This window comes from Pinus tabuliformis, chromosome 5_2 (genome assembly GCF_031772625.1).
Source record: "Pinus tabuliformis cultivar Carrire ecotype Pingquan chromosome 5_2, CPIR1, whole genome shotgun sequence".
Lineage (NCBI taxonomy): Eukaryota > Viridiplantae > Streptophyta > Pinopsida > Pinales > Pinaceae > Pinus > Pinus tabuliformis.
The window spans coordinates 1,134,566,487-1,134,581,473 of NC_142306.1; the positions used below are offsets into that span (position 1 = coordinate 1,134,566,487).

The 14,987-nt window shown below is 46.8% G+C and overlaps 1 pseudogene; it reads left to right on the top strand.

Annotated features, from left to right (window-relative positions):
- The first annotated feature begins 2,462 nt into the window (after positions 1-2,462).
- The window catches only part of LOC149163190 (uncharacterized), an 81,900-nt pseudogene continuing 69,375 nt past the window's right edge, over positions 2,463-14,987 (top strand).

Sequence of the window (14,987 nt, forward strand, 5' to 3'; positions counted from 1 at the left end):
TCGACCAGCGCGGAAAACACGTGTGCTTCCACGCTGGCAGTGCATTCGTTGCACTATGAGGCACCAGTCAGCGCGGTTATTTTAATAACAGTCGCGATGATGGAAAAACTTTGGCAAAGTGGGTCATTTGGCTAGATTAGAGAGCATGAGCATGATTGATTTGATTTCATGACACAATAGGGAGACTGACAGAGAGACAGTGACAAATTACTGTGTAACAGATGCCCCCTAAAGCATGAAGCCCGAGAGAGTGGGAGGGGTGAAATGCTTTACAAAACTCGCTGAACTGGAACACCACCAGGAAGAATCTGCACGTATGTACAACTGATATCTCTATTACACGTAGTCTAGGCATGGGCGCAGCCATCCAAAAGACATACGAAAAGGTCTGTGGTATGGACGCAGCCACCCAGCTGAAGAGACCATGATGATAAAAAGGTATGGTCGCAGCCATCCCAAAAGACTCAGGTATGGGCGCAGCCATCCATCAATGAGTCATGTAATAATAATCCACAAAATCGCAACCTGGTTTGCAACAGACAAAAACCAGGGTCTTGCGCTCCATCCCAACCCGAACAAAGTACAAGTCCAAGCATGTGAATACATGAGCTGAAGTCGAACATGCATGAACATCGTCTGATTACCAGCCAATAATGAAAATTGTTAACAGACGCGAGAGGTACCACCAATAATGACAATGGTCCTCAAGGTACTTATAGGTACAATCCGCGGCGTGTGAATCAATGAGCTGGTGTCGAACACCCGCAGAATCATTCGATCGGAGGCCAATGATGAAAACCTCGCGTCGAACACGAAGAACCTGCCATTGAGGCATGCAGATTCTAAGGCACCTGAAGGGCGTCTCTAAGTCACTTTCCTGGATAATGAGCTGAAGTCGACAGGAAGTAACCTTGATCGAAGGTGGGCCATAATGTTTCCCACATCATCGACACGAGATAGAGAAGGATAAAAATATTTTGTGTGAGACATCAGAGGGAAGTGGTAAGTTTGCAGAGGTCAACTTCTCTTGAACATATCGGCGGCACGACAGTGGATTTGGCAGTGTCTGACGTCAAATGAGCAAAGGTCATGATGACAAGGCAATGAGAAGATGAGAGGTCAAATAGGATAACCCAAACCCACGGAGGCTAGTGTAAAACAAGATGAGAAATCCCCACCCAGACACGAAGGTAGACGAGTGCCATGTTCAAGAGCGACATACTGCCGACACGACAATCATTACAGTTCCATTTTCCCCACCATTTCTGGCAGGTACCCCGATTATTTTTGGACGACAAGCTTGACGGGGATAGCATATGCTTGGAAAGCATCATTTCGACGGTGGCCGATGTCATTAAGTTTTAACGAGTCTGACAAAGGAAGAACTCGGCGTCTTTTCTTGTTTAGAGAGTCTGAAAAGACAACGGAAAAGAAAACTCCAGGGAGGTCCTTTTTCGTAAAGTTGTGTCTCTCGAGCCCGAAAAAGTATAAAACAATGCTCGAAAGAACCGCCCGACCAGTACGATCGAGGAGTACTTTTCGTAAGTAGTGACTTCGACCCGAAAAAGTAGAAAAGCGGTCAGAAGTACGTCGTTTTGGAGCCAATTACGAGTGCGAAACGACAAACACTTGGCAATCTTTTTAGTTTAAATGGTCAAAAAAAGAGCTTTAAAAGCGACCGCCTCTCGTTCCGTTTAACGAGTCGAGAGGGAACCCGGCCATCTTTTCTTGCTTTACGTCGGAAAAGAGCTTGAAGACGACGTTTTTTGGGACCAAGTGTACATAGAACCGTCGTGACCCTGCCGGTTTCGAGAACCTGCACAAGAACACCACCCGCGTAAACCTGTTCGACATGTTAAAAAACATAGTAAAACATGCATAAAACACATAGCAGAGCGACATTGGCATGAAATACATGGTAAAAACATGACAAAAACCCACATTTATGAAAAACCATAGTCAATTATAAATTTTTTACCATAAATAGGGGGGTAAAAGAAATTTTTTACCATTGTTACCATTTTGAGCCGTGGAGAACGTTGTGGAGCTGCGAGGTTGACGGAGCGAATTCCATCCCGTGCGGACACCATCCATCCTGCAACTTGTTCCAGGTAGGTTCTCCTCTCCCTGCGCTTTATTTTGAGCCTTTTTTGCAGCATTTCCACGGTGGGAAGTGGCCATTTGGGCAAATTTTTTGAGCTTTGATGCGCTCTCGGTCAGCGCGGATTTCCTCATCGGGTCCGCGCTGATCGATTAATTTTTACACACACCACCTCCGGATCAGCGCGGAAAACACGTGTGCTTCCACGCTGACCCAAGGAAAAAAACAAAGGGCGCCATTATCAGCGCGACTGTTTTAAAAACAGTCGCGCTGACGCCGTGAAGTTATATTTTTAACAATTTGAACGTATAAACTCCAACGATCAGTGCTCTAATAGTTTTTTATGGTCATGCAGGACACAATGGCATTTGTTTGGCAAGAGAGAGCTCATGATAACGAAGATATAGCAGCTTATGCCGATGCGGGGTGCCGTAATGCAATGCGGGCATGCGGGGTGCTCAAATTTTTCCTCACTCCGCGCCTACGAGCGCAGCCCGATCTTCTAGAGTTCCTGATCAGGGCCTGGAACCCAGTTGATGGAAAATTCACGATCCGAGGCCGTGATATCGAGTTTGATCACACGGACATTTATTTTTTGACTGGGTTATCACGCCGGGGCGAGATGCCCATTCTGGAGGGGCAACGACCCAGCGGTGAGACCCTCGATATGCTCATGGCTCGAGTGTGCCCACGGGCACGTAAAACACGGAGTGGAAAGGTGGCAATTCCGACAGTGGAGGACATCGTCCTTCGGACCATACTCTTTATGGTGACCCGGGCAGCGGGCTGTTTGGCCAATCATGAGGCCTCAAAGACCCATCTACTATTAGCTCTCGAGTGTTTACAGCCCACCATATTCAACTGGGCGGCAGCAGTAACAACCAGCATGAAGAGACAACTGAGCAACTGTCGACGCGGTGAGTCGAAGCAGTTCGGTTATGGGTCGCTCTTACTTCCGCTCATGCTGGAGCGGGTACCGGCCTTACAGCTACAGGATATGGTCGTGGATCCACCCAGAGGTCCCCGGGAGACGAGGGCCAGTCGATGGGGCCATGTCATGCCGCGCGGAGGTGGCGGCCGCCCAGTGGCATGGGGTGTTTATTTTCGAGAGTGGCTGGATCGGCAGGTTATTTTCGTAGAGGACTGGCCATATGCCGGTATAGACTTCCGCGGTGATCCCGACATGCCACTGCCCGCGGGAGAGCATTGGGACGATGGAGGTATGACACTTGATCTCTTTTTAATTTTTTATCTTTTATAATGTTTTTTTATTTTTCATGTACATGTCTTGATGAATGTTATGGTGTGCAGATGTGGGACCCACGAGACCCGTTGGTCTAGCCCCAGAGGCACGGAGAGAGGGGCAAGGTGCTGGAGTCCTGGCCCTGGCTCCTCCGGGAGTTGATACGACGGAGACTGTGGCACACAACCTCGAGGGCTTACTGGCGGGGGTGCCAGATTACCAGGGGATCGAGGAGGTCCCTATAGCATCTCAGATCCACACAGTGGGGGTGGAACCCAGGATGCACCGCCTTCTGAGGCGGGTGGCACGGGCAGCCGTATGCTACAGAGAGCATAACCCACCACAGTAGACATCTAGGTTTTATTTCCACTGATGTTTTTTTGAGAGACATATGTCTCAAATGTACTGAGGACACCGGCTTGACTTTAGACATATACACTTATTTTTTGAGCGCCTTGGTGCGCCGCGTGATATATATATATATATATACTGATTTTGGATGGATCTTTCACATGTGATGATGTTTTTATATGCTATGCAGATGTCTAATACAAATGTAATCTAATGTATCAGTTGCATAACACACGACCCACATATTTTAATTTTTATGCAAGCTTAAAAGCACACATGCAAACTATGCTTGGAAAAGGATTCATTTATATACATATGCTTATTCTACGGTCTTATTATGCTTTATATGTCTTCTTGTATGATGTTTATCGGTTACGCAAATGCCTGTCTAACACATGGTTTGCCAATGCATCAGTTAACGTGTTTAATCGTCTCGGAATGTGTTGATATGTGATGTAATCAAAATTCCTTTCTAACAATCTTACACGTAGATACAGCCTTAGAATGTGTTGGTCTCTGACGGAATATCGCCTGTTGAGTTGATGGACGACAAGTTGAGAATCCAGGTTCACCACCAATGCATGAATGCCGAGATCAACTGCTTCCCCTAGTAACTCAATTACAGCACTGTATTCGGCAACATTATTAGTGGTACGACCTAAGCACACACCTTGAAGGTCTAGCAACTCTCCGTGAGGATCGTAGATCACCCATGCCGCAGAAGACAAATTGCAAGTGCTACGGCAGGCGCCATCAGCGAAACCAACATAAGGTGCACTGGACATCTGCACAAGGAGCAGAAAGCATAATAAGAGGCAAACACGCCTTCACACCAAAGCAAAACGTGAAATCATGCACACATAACACACTTGCTAAAAACACACGTATGTACAAACTAGGTGCATGAAATCATGCATAGTATTTTTTCAAATAAAGCCCGTTGCGGGGCTTGTTGAGAGGATTTCCTTCGTAGTCAATCAGCTCATATGCGCCTTCTGCAAAACTCTCTTCACGATATAGGGGCCTAGCCACATGGATTCGAGTTTGCCTGCCCCTAGCTTATTGTTGGAGAGGTAAATCCCCTCTACGGATAGAGGCGATCCCTACTAGCCCAATAGGGGTCTAGCAACAATCACACAATGCTGCCACGCATGTTCCTAGTTACACTTAAATAAGAAGTAAAGAGCACCTACTTGGATTCCTGCGCTGTCGTTGGACGAAGAGATGTCTCCTTCGCTCCTTCGCTTCGGCTGGTCACAGTCCCCCGCGATCCCCGCGAACGGACACCTGCACACACGAAGAGAAAGCAAACGCAAGCGTGAAATCTAGTAAAAGTAACTATATGTCAGTCAGAAAAGACATAATTCACATTTATCCATTGCATAAACAAACGAGAATGGAACAATAATAGCAGTCATCTATTATTAATCAGAATAGAGAAGAGTACAACCAAATGTTCTGACGTCGATAAACTTCTCAGGAGGGATCAGTCAGCATGTATCTCAAGCATTCACCTTTGAGGATGGTTCTCCCAAGACAAACAACTCTCTCTCTCTCACACAAATGTCACAAACAAACTTCCCCAAGCAATGAATCACTTCCACTCCTAACACACCAAACCTATAGCAGCAATCTGAGCACTACAAGCTCTGTGCAATCCAAGCTAAGTCTAGCTAGTTCCCACTAGTTTCTAACTAGCTGCTCATGGTAATGGTGGAAGTTTATATAGGAGAAGGAGTCTCCTAAAAAGGTGGAAGGATGAGCTTATCTTCAAGGGGAGTAGTTGCAAAGGGTCGAACAGACATGCCATAGAAGGGAGTCGATATTCACAAAGCTAACAACCAAGCCTGGAGAGATCTGGAAGGCTGGTTGTTTGAACAAATTCGCCCAAACTGGATCAGCGCGGATTATATGGAGACTGCCGCGCTGTCAGCACATAACAATAACTGAACAAGTCATGTCAGCGCGGAAGAACACGGGAAAGCCGCGCTGTGCGTCATCGCGGAAAAGTGATGTTCTTCCGCGATGGCAGCGCACGAAATACACTGTGAGGCGCTGGTCATCGCGGTTATTTTAGGAACAGACGCGCTGATGCACAAAACTTTGGAAAAATAGGTTTTAAGCCAGTTCAGGGATCAAACACTTAGTGATTGTGACTTCTGGACACAGCAGGGTGACTGACAGGAAGGCAGTGATAAATTACTGTGTAACAGATGCCCCCTAAAGCATTAAGACCGAGAGAGTGGGAGGGGTGAAATGCTTTACAACACACGCCGAACTGGAACACCACCAGGAAGTACCGAAAAATCTCTGACAATCATATACATGCAGTCTAGGCATGGGCGCAGCCATCCAACAGACATGCGAGACTGGTCTATGGTATGGACGCAGCCACCCAGCTAAAAAGACCATAATAATGACAAGGTATGGTCGCAGCCATCCATGAAGACTCAGGTATGGGCGCAGCCATCCATCAATGAGTCATGTAATGATCATCCACAAAATCGCAACCCGGCCCTCAAAGATAGGGATCCAGGGTCTTGCGCTCCATCCCGATCCGAGCAAAGTACAAGTTCAAGCATGTGAATATATGAGTTGAAGTCGAACATGCATGAACATCGTCTGATTACCGGCCAATGATGAGAACCGTTAACAGACGCGAGAGGTACCACCAATAATGACAATGGCCCTCAAGGTACTATAGGTACAATCCGTGGCGTGTGAATCAATGAGCTGGTGTCGAACACCCACGGAATCATTCGATCGTAGGTCAATGATGTAAACCTTGCGTCGAACACGAGGAACCTGCCATTGAGGCATGCAGGCTCCAAGGCACCTGGAAGGAGTCTCTAAGTCACTTTCTCGGATAATGAGTTGAAGTCGACGAGAAGTGGCCTTGATCGAAGGTGGGCCATGATGATTCCCACATCATCGACATGAGACAGAGGTATAATAATTTGTGATGAGATAGCGAACGAGGTTGCATTGTTGCAGAGGTCAACTTCTCTTGAACATAACGGCGGCACTGTAACGGATGTGGCAGTATTTGACATCAAATGAGCAAAGGGTATAGTGATGATGGCAATGGGCAGATGAGAGGCCAAATAGGATAACCCAGACCCACGGAGGCCAGTGAAAAACAAGATGAGATGGTCCCACCCGGACACGAAGCAGAAGAGTGCCATGTTTAAGAGCGACATACTGCCGACACGACTATGATTACTGTTCCATTTGCCCCACCATTTCTGGCAGGTACCCCGGTTATTTTTGGATGACAAGCTTGACGGGGATAGCATATGCTTGAAGAGTGTCATTTCGACAATGTCCGATGTCATCAAATGTTTAACGAGCCTGACAAAGGAAAAACTCGGCGTCTTTTCTTGTTTAGAGAGTCTGAAAAGACAGCGGGAAAGAAGACTCCAGGGGGGTCCTTTTTCGTACAGTTGTGTCTCTCGAGCCCGAAAAAGTATAAAACTGTGCTCGAAAGAACCGCCCGGTCATTACAACCGAGGAGTACTTTTCATGAATAGTGTCTCCGACCGGAAAAAGTAAAAAAGTGGTCGAAGACACGTCGTTTTAGAGCCAATATCGAGTGCGAAACGACAAAAACCCGGCAATCTTTTTAGTTTAAACGGTCGAAAAAAGAGCTTTAAAAGCGACCGCCTCTCATTTCTTTAACGAGTCGAGAGGGGGACTCGGCAATCTTTTCATCTTTAAACGGTCAGAAAAGAGCTGAAAGCAGACCTCCATTTTTATTCTCTTTAACGAGTTAAAAAGGGAAAAATACTCGGCAATCTTTTCATATTTTACGAGTCAGAAAAGAGCTTAAAGGCGACTCGTCCTAGAGGAACGAGTGGTATAAAAGGTAGCAACTGGTTCCGGCAATGGTGGAACTGCTCAAAACGTGTAATGGTCAAGAGGCTGGCTAATAAAACCACTCATCGCTGCGGTTCCTCAGGAAAGGATAAAGAACCAAGTGAGAGCATATGATCGGCCAAAGAGATGGTGGCGATGGAATGAAACAACCAAGGCTCATCTAGCAGAATTCAGCGGATAAAAATGGCAATCACGAGATGTAAATCGGGTATGGGTTCATTTTTACACAAGCTTGAACCATGGAGAACTCTGCTTGGATTATGTTTCATGTTTACACAAGCTTGAAATGAAAAACTATGCTTGTTATAAGTTTGCATGCCCCCAGCATAATAATGAAAATCGAGGTACATGCCCCCCAAGCTTCATTGCATTCAACAAAGTGGATGGAATGAAGGTTCACTCTCAAGATCTATGAAAGACTCGACTTGTATTTTACGAAATCTTAATCAAAAGACTTGATTTGGAAAGGGAGGTGTTTCATTTTTTAACGAGGTTGACACAGTAAAAGAACTATCCTCATAACCCTTGTTTCATTTTTTAACGAGCTTGACACAAGATCAGGAACTATGCTCCGACACCTAGTTGCATTTTTTAAGGAGCTTGACATAGGAAAGTGAACTATGCTCCACCAGACCTGGTTTCATTTTTTAAGGAGCTTGACACCGGAAAGGAACTATGCTCCAACCAGACCCCATCATAATGAACGGAAAGTGGAGGCCCCCAAGAAAGTGGCTCCGGAGGGAAGGCCGACATCTTGGAAATCAGGACCTAATGCCCCCAGGACACTATGCACGATGGTGTCATCACTGGGTACGGGCACGGGGTAGGTGGCCACGTAGTTGATTTGCGGCGAGGCAGATGCAACTTGTGGATGAAAACCGGGAGGGAAGGACGAGTGCGCCGGAGGGGCTTGTGGACGAACGAACGATAATTGATCGAACGTCACGATTCTTCCATCGTGTGGAAAACAAACCACACGGAAAAGTGAAGAAACAAGGGCTCCCATGGCATACACATAATCACGACCAAGGAGAAGACTGAAGTCTAAAGAACCTTGGGTAACTGAGATGTCTATATAGACAGTCTTGCCCCCCAAAGTAATAGGAAACTTTGGAAGGATCCCTAATGGCTGACTCGTTCCTCCGTCAAACGCGGTGAGATGCGGTGCGACAGGTACAAGCGATGGGGAACCCAAAGCTCGCCAAGTAGTAACGGGCATAAGACTAACCGATGCTCCTTCGTCTAACACAGTGCCAGGCAGCGCCTTATTGCAAGCATAGGCGGTGACCCAGAAAGGCACGTGGGATGGAAGGGGAGGGGTAGTCAAATGACTCCAATCAAAGGAAATGACCGAACTACTTGGTGGGGGAACCATATGGTTGCCCCCCTGCTCGGAAAGAACCGAATCTAAATTCTCCGGAGAGGTTTCAGGAGAACCTTTATCAAGCTCAGGAGAATCTGAGGAGACGAGAAGAACATGAGAATTTTGCTCTTCCGAAACAGAGTGCTTGAGAGGAGGTGAACTCGAATCAACACTCTTTCCGACCAACGGCGGGTCTGGAACAGACTGGGAACAGCCAGGTTCGGGAAGAGGGGCTTGGACAAAAGAGGAATCTGAAACAATCTCTTTGTCAACAAGGGCGCGATCTACAGTTGTAGAAAGACGTTGATAACCGGCGGGAAATGGATTCGGAGGAGCAGCAAGACTTTCCAACACAGCAGAGGCTTTATCCATGAGGGGACAAAGGTGAAGGGGATGTTTGCCTTCACAAAGTCGACAGGGGATTCGAAACTTCCTTTTCTCCTTACCATTCCCAACTGATGAGGTAGCATCGCCATGATCATCAGTGGACGATGAAGGGTGGGCCGGATCGTGAGACCATACTTCTAGTACCCTGGGAATGCCAGGACAATCACGAAGCAGATGGTCCTCCTTGCATAATCGACAAGGAAACTTAACCTTCCGCGGAGGAGCAGAAGGTGACCCGACTTCAGGTGCACTGGAGTGGATAGCTGGACTTGAGAGGGGGACTGTGTGTGTAGGCTCTCCCTTAGGGGACTTTCTCTTCTTGGTCTTCTTCTTCTTCTTCTTAGCCACCTGGTTACTCGAGTCAAGACTTTCACCAAGCGAAGCGGAAGCTGAGGACGTAGAAGTAGGCGTCGAAGGGGAGAGATCCACCTTAGGATCAACATGATGTTGTTCAGGTGGAGGGACTGATGGACTAACAGCCGATACGGTAGGGACCAAAGAGGTTGAAAACAACCACACAGGCAACCCGACAGTTAACCCTGGTAGGGACAACGTCGCCATGTACGGAGCACCAACATTCCCAAGAGGAGGGAATTGTCCTGGATTCCCATCAGAGGGGGAACCTGGGTTAGTGAATCCCGGAAAATTTGCCATAGCAGACGAACACGAAACCTACTCAGGCTAGCGCACATAAGATCTAACCAGGAAATGTTATCGAGGCCGAATAAATTGTTAAGACACTGGAACCAAACTTGACCTTTTCATGTTTCAAGAGTCGAGAAAAGGACGAAAAGATGACTCTAGTCTCCTTCGAATGTTTAATGAGCACGAAGTGACAAGACGCTCACAGGCACCTTTTCGTTTAGGGAGTCCGAAAAGGATCAAAAGCGACTGCTCTGGAACTCTAGGTAGAGGGTGTGCCAAACTCTTCGCAAAACCACAGAATACTTTTTAGGGTACGGGTGGTCAATCTTCGTGAATGCTGTGTTCACTGCATTGCGAATTGTAGGGCGGCCGACTCGGCTTCCTATGGTTAAAGGATAACAGCCTAGTGGGGTCTCCCTATATACTCGACGGTACGTGGGAGCGCAGTCCGTATTAGACCACTATCGAGTCACAGAAGGAGGAATCACCCAACCTAATGTGAAACAACAGTGACTATGTTTTAAGACGCCGGAACACGTCTCTAACCTAGACCTCTAAATATTTGCGTTTAGTTCCAATGCGTTTTTAGATTCATTTGGTTCATTTTATAGTTGATCTTGAGATTAAGTTTCGATTTCAAGCTCTATCGTATGTTCGCTCACAATTACTTAGATGCAATCTATATGCAAAAGAATTTCGTTTCGTTCGATGAATTCTAGCTACGAGAGAGCAAAGAATTTTTTAAACAAAACGAATACAAACAAACAAGCAGCTAAATGCAACTAAAGCGAGGAAAGGAAACTTTTCTTTTGAAAATGCAAATCAATGAAATGTTCTTTTCCTTTTCGAATTTTAAAGCAAGCTACTAATTCGTTTTCTTTTCAGTGACATAAAACACCTAAAGGAATTTGGAGGAACTTGAACACCAAGTAAACTACTTAATGAGAGCACACAAAGTTCCCGAAAACACTCAACCAAAGTCTCGAAATCAAAAGGAAACAAGGCAATGCACGAGCTATGTGATCTAAGTTCTGCAAGACAAGCAAGGATTCAAACAAGGGGGAAGCGAAAAAGACCACTTGGAAGCACAATCCCATACACTCTGACAATCACTGAAAAAAATGCGAAAACGAGTCTAGAACGAGCTGGTCAATCAAGCAAACAGGGATCCTCACGGGAGGCTTGACACACACACGGCCACTAGATGTCCTAGGGTTCAGAGTGCGCAATCAATAGAGAAAAGCAAACATCCGACGGACCAGAGTCGCAACCAGTCAATTAGAGACCCAAACACAATCCAGCAATCGCAAAAGTAAGGATGAACACACGAACCAAGCAGCTAGAAGGGAAGTTGTTTGCAAACTCAAAACCAAGCAAAACGAAACCCTATGGAGTTGAGCTCCGTAATCAAACAGTTCAAAGTTCAGAGAGTGAAAAACAAGTCATCAAACAAGCGGGGAGAAGAAGGGAAAGTCACAGCAAGAGGTTCAGGAGGTCAATTTGGACAAAAATGAGCTTTTCAGGCTCAGCGCGGGTAGCCTTCAGCAACTTGGCGCTGACAGGGGGAGGCCTTCAGCAACTTTGCGACGTCAGCGCGGAAAGTCAGGGAAAAAGCGCGCTGCCCTAGGACAAACGAGGTCAGCGCGGATATAAGGCACACAGACGCGACGACTAAAATCACAAAGAAGAGTGGACGCGATGTCAGCGCGGAAGAACACGAATAAAGCGCGCTGCCCTTGAAAACGAGGTCAACGCGGCTGTTAGACGTACAGGCGTGATGAAGAGAAAACCAAAGAACAGAGTCGCGATGTCAGCGCGACTGTTTCGAAATAAACGCGCTGGGAGTAAAAAACAAGGAAAGCCAAAATAAAAACTTCCCAAACCAAAGGCAGGAGCTTTTTAATAATAAAGACGCTTTCCAGAAACACCCAGAAAGTTCATAAGCAATAAAGACAATCCCAAAAACCCAAAAAGAGATCAATCAAAGCCAAACACAAAAGTGGACTCAAGAGACAAAAAGGCTGATCCCCAGCGGAGTCGCCAAATTGTTGGAGAGGTAAATCCCCTCTACGGATAGAGGCGATCCCTACTAGCCCAATAGGGGTCTAGCAACAATCACACAATGTTGCCACACATGTTCCTAGTTACACTTAAACAAGAAGTAAAGAGCACCTACTTGGATTCTTGCGCTGTCGTTGGACGAAGAGATGTCTCCTTCGCTCCTTCGCTTCGGCTGGTCACAGTCCCCCGCGATCCCCGCGAACGGACACCTGCACACACGAAGAGAAAGCAAACGCAAGCGTGAAATCTAGTAAAAGTAACTATATGTCAGTCAGAAAAGACATAATTCACATTTATCCATTGCATAAACAAACGAGAATGGAACAATAATAGCAGTCATCTATTATTAATCAGAATAGAGAAGAGTACAACCAAATGTTCTGACGTCGATAAACTTCTCAGGAGGGATCAGTCAGCATGTATCTCAAGCATTCACCTTTGAGGATGGTTCTCCCAAGACAAACAACTCTCTCTCTCTCACACAAATGTCACAAACAAACTTCCCCAAGCAATGAATCACTTCCACTCCTAACACACCAAACCTATAGCAGCAATCTGAGCACTACAAGCTCTGTGCAATCCAAGCTAAGTCTAGCTAGTTCCCACTAGTTTCTAACTAGCTGCTCATGGTAATGGTGGAAGTTTATATAGGAGAAGGAGTCTCCTAAAAAGGTGGAAGGATGAGCTTATCTTCAAGGGGAGTAGTTGCAAAGGGTCGAACAGACATGCCATAGAAGGGAGTCGATATTCACAAAGCTAACAACCAAGCCTGGAGAGATCTGGAAGGCTGGTTGTTTGAACAAATTCGCCCAAACTGGATCAGCGCGGATTATATGGAGACTGCCGCGCTGTCAGCACATAACAATAACTGAACAAGTCATGTCAGAGCGGAAGAACACGGGAAAGCCGCGCTGTGCGTCATCGCGGAAAAGTGATGTTCTTCCGCGATGGCAGCGCACGAAATACACTGTGAGGCGCTGGTCATCGCGGTTATTTTAGGAACAGACGCGCTGATGCACAAAACTTTGGAAAAATGGGTTTTAAGCCAGTTCAGGGATCAAACACTTAGTGATTGTGACTTCTGGACACAGCAGGGTGACTGACAGGAAGGCAGTGATAAATTACTGTGTAACACTTATCCTTAGCTTGATCATAGAGCAGTACAAGATCTCCCTCAACAAAGGAACGAGGTTGAATGGTATTGTTGAAGTGAGCCTTAACCCTCTTCTTCTGCGCTTCAATAGCTAGAGAAGCTAAGCGACGAGTCTCGTCTAGCCGTTCTAAGTAAAGAAGCCGTTCCTCAACCGGAGTGGTGTTGGGAAGCAACTCGACAGCTAACTTTAACGAAAGAATCTCACATTCAATAGGAAGGGTGGCCTCCAGTCCATAAACTAGCTGAAAAGGGGTGAAACCGGTGGCGTCCTTCACAGAGGTCCGGTAGGCCCACAAGGCGGGGAACAGCATCAGATGCCAATTAGACTTGTGTGTACCAACGGTACGTTGGAGCATTGTGATCAAAACTTTGTTCACGGCTTCAACTTGGCCATTGGATTGAGGGTAGTATGGCGTCGAACTATCTTGACGCAAGCCTAGTTGGGTCGTTAGTTCCGTCATCATGTGATTACGGAAATGTTTTCCGTGATCCGTGACGATAGCCTGAGGGACTCCAAACCGAGTAATGACATGATTAAACAAAAACTGCACCGTTGTGTAACCGTCTTCGTTCAATGTAGGCATCGCTTCGGTCCATTTGGTGAAATAATCCATGGCAACGATGATATACCCATGCCCCCCGGCCGAACAAGGGTTACAGGACGTATAATCGATGCCCCATTTGGCAAATGGACCAACGGTAACAACAGGGTGCAGTGGTGCAGGAGGTGCACGCATTTTCCGGTGGTAGATCTGGCATTCATGGCATGCGCGGACGGCAAGGATGCAATCCTTGAAGATAGAAGGCTAGAAATAGCCAGCACGGAGAATTTTCTGGGCGGTGGCATATCCGGACATGTGGCCGCCACAAGCATCAGAGTGGCAGTCATTCAACACCCGCTCAGCCTCCTCGAGAGTCAAGCATCGACAGAGAACAGAATCAGTGCCAAAGCGGTACAGGGTATCGCCAATAATGCGATAGGGTTGAGATTGATGACGAATCCTCCGTCGAGCGTCTTTCGATACATTGGGACAGAAGGAAGACGTCTGCAAATATACGATGATGTCCCCATACCAAGGGTCAAGGGTACTGATTAGAAACAACGTTTCATCCGAGATATGCTCGTCCGAACGAAATGGTGCAGAAGGAGATGGCAAAGAACAGAGCAATTCTGCAAAGACCAGAGACTTCTTAGACTTGGCAGCAGTAAATTCCAAGTCAAACTCTTGTAGGATTACGATCCATTTCGAGTACTTGCCCCCCAGCAGCTGACGCGACAAGATGTACGTCATTGGGTTGCATTCAGAAATCACGATCGTGGTGCGCAACAGGATATAGTGCCGGAAACGTTGGACGGCGCAGACAACAGCCAATGCCAACTTCTCGACATAAGCGTAACGAGTTTCCGTATCCAAGAGGTTGCGACTAAGGTAATAGATAACGTGCTCATTGTCGTCGTCATCATCTTGCACCAGAACCATGCCGATGGTGGTGTCAGCGGCAGCTAGATAGAGAGTATAATCACGGTGGTAGTTCGGAGGTCTTAAGAGTGGAGCCAAGACAAGGAGGTCCTTGAGTCGCTCGAAAGACTCCTGAGCGATAGCATCCCAACGAAAGGGTGTGTCTCGCTTTAATAACCGTGTGAAACCCTTAGCCACCTCGGCATAATTCGGAATGAATCGTCTAAGAAAATTTGCTTTGCCCTACAAGCTCTGCAATTGCTGCAAAGAAGCAGGGGGAGGAAGGTTCAGAATGGCCTCGACCTTGAGGGGATCCAGACGGATGCCTTCTCGGGAGACGATGAACC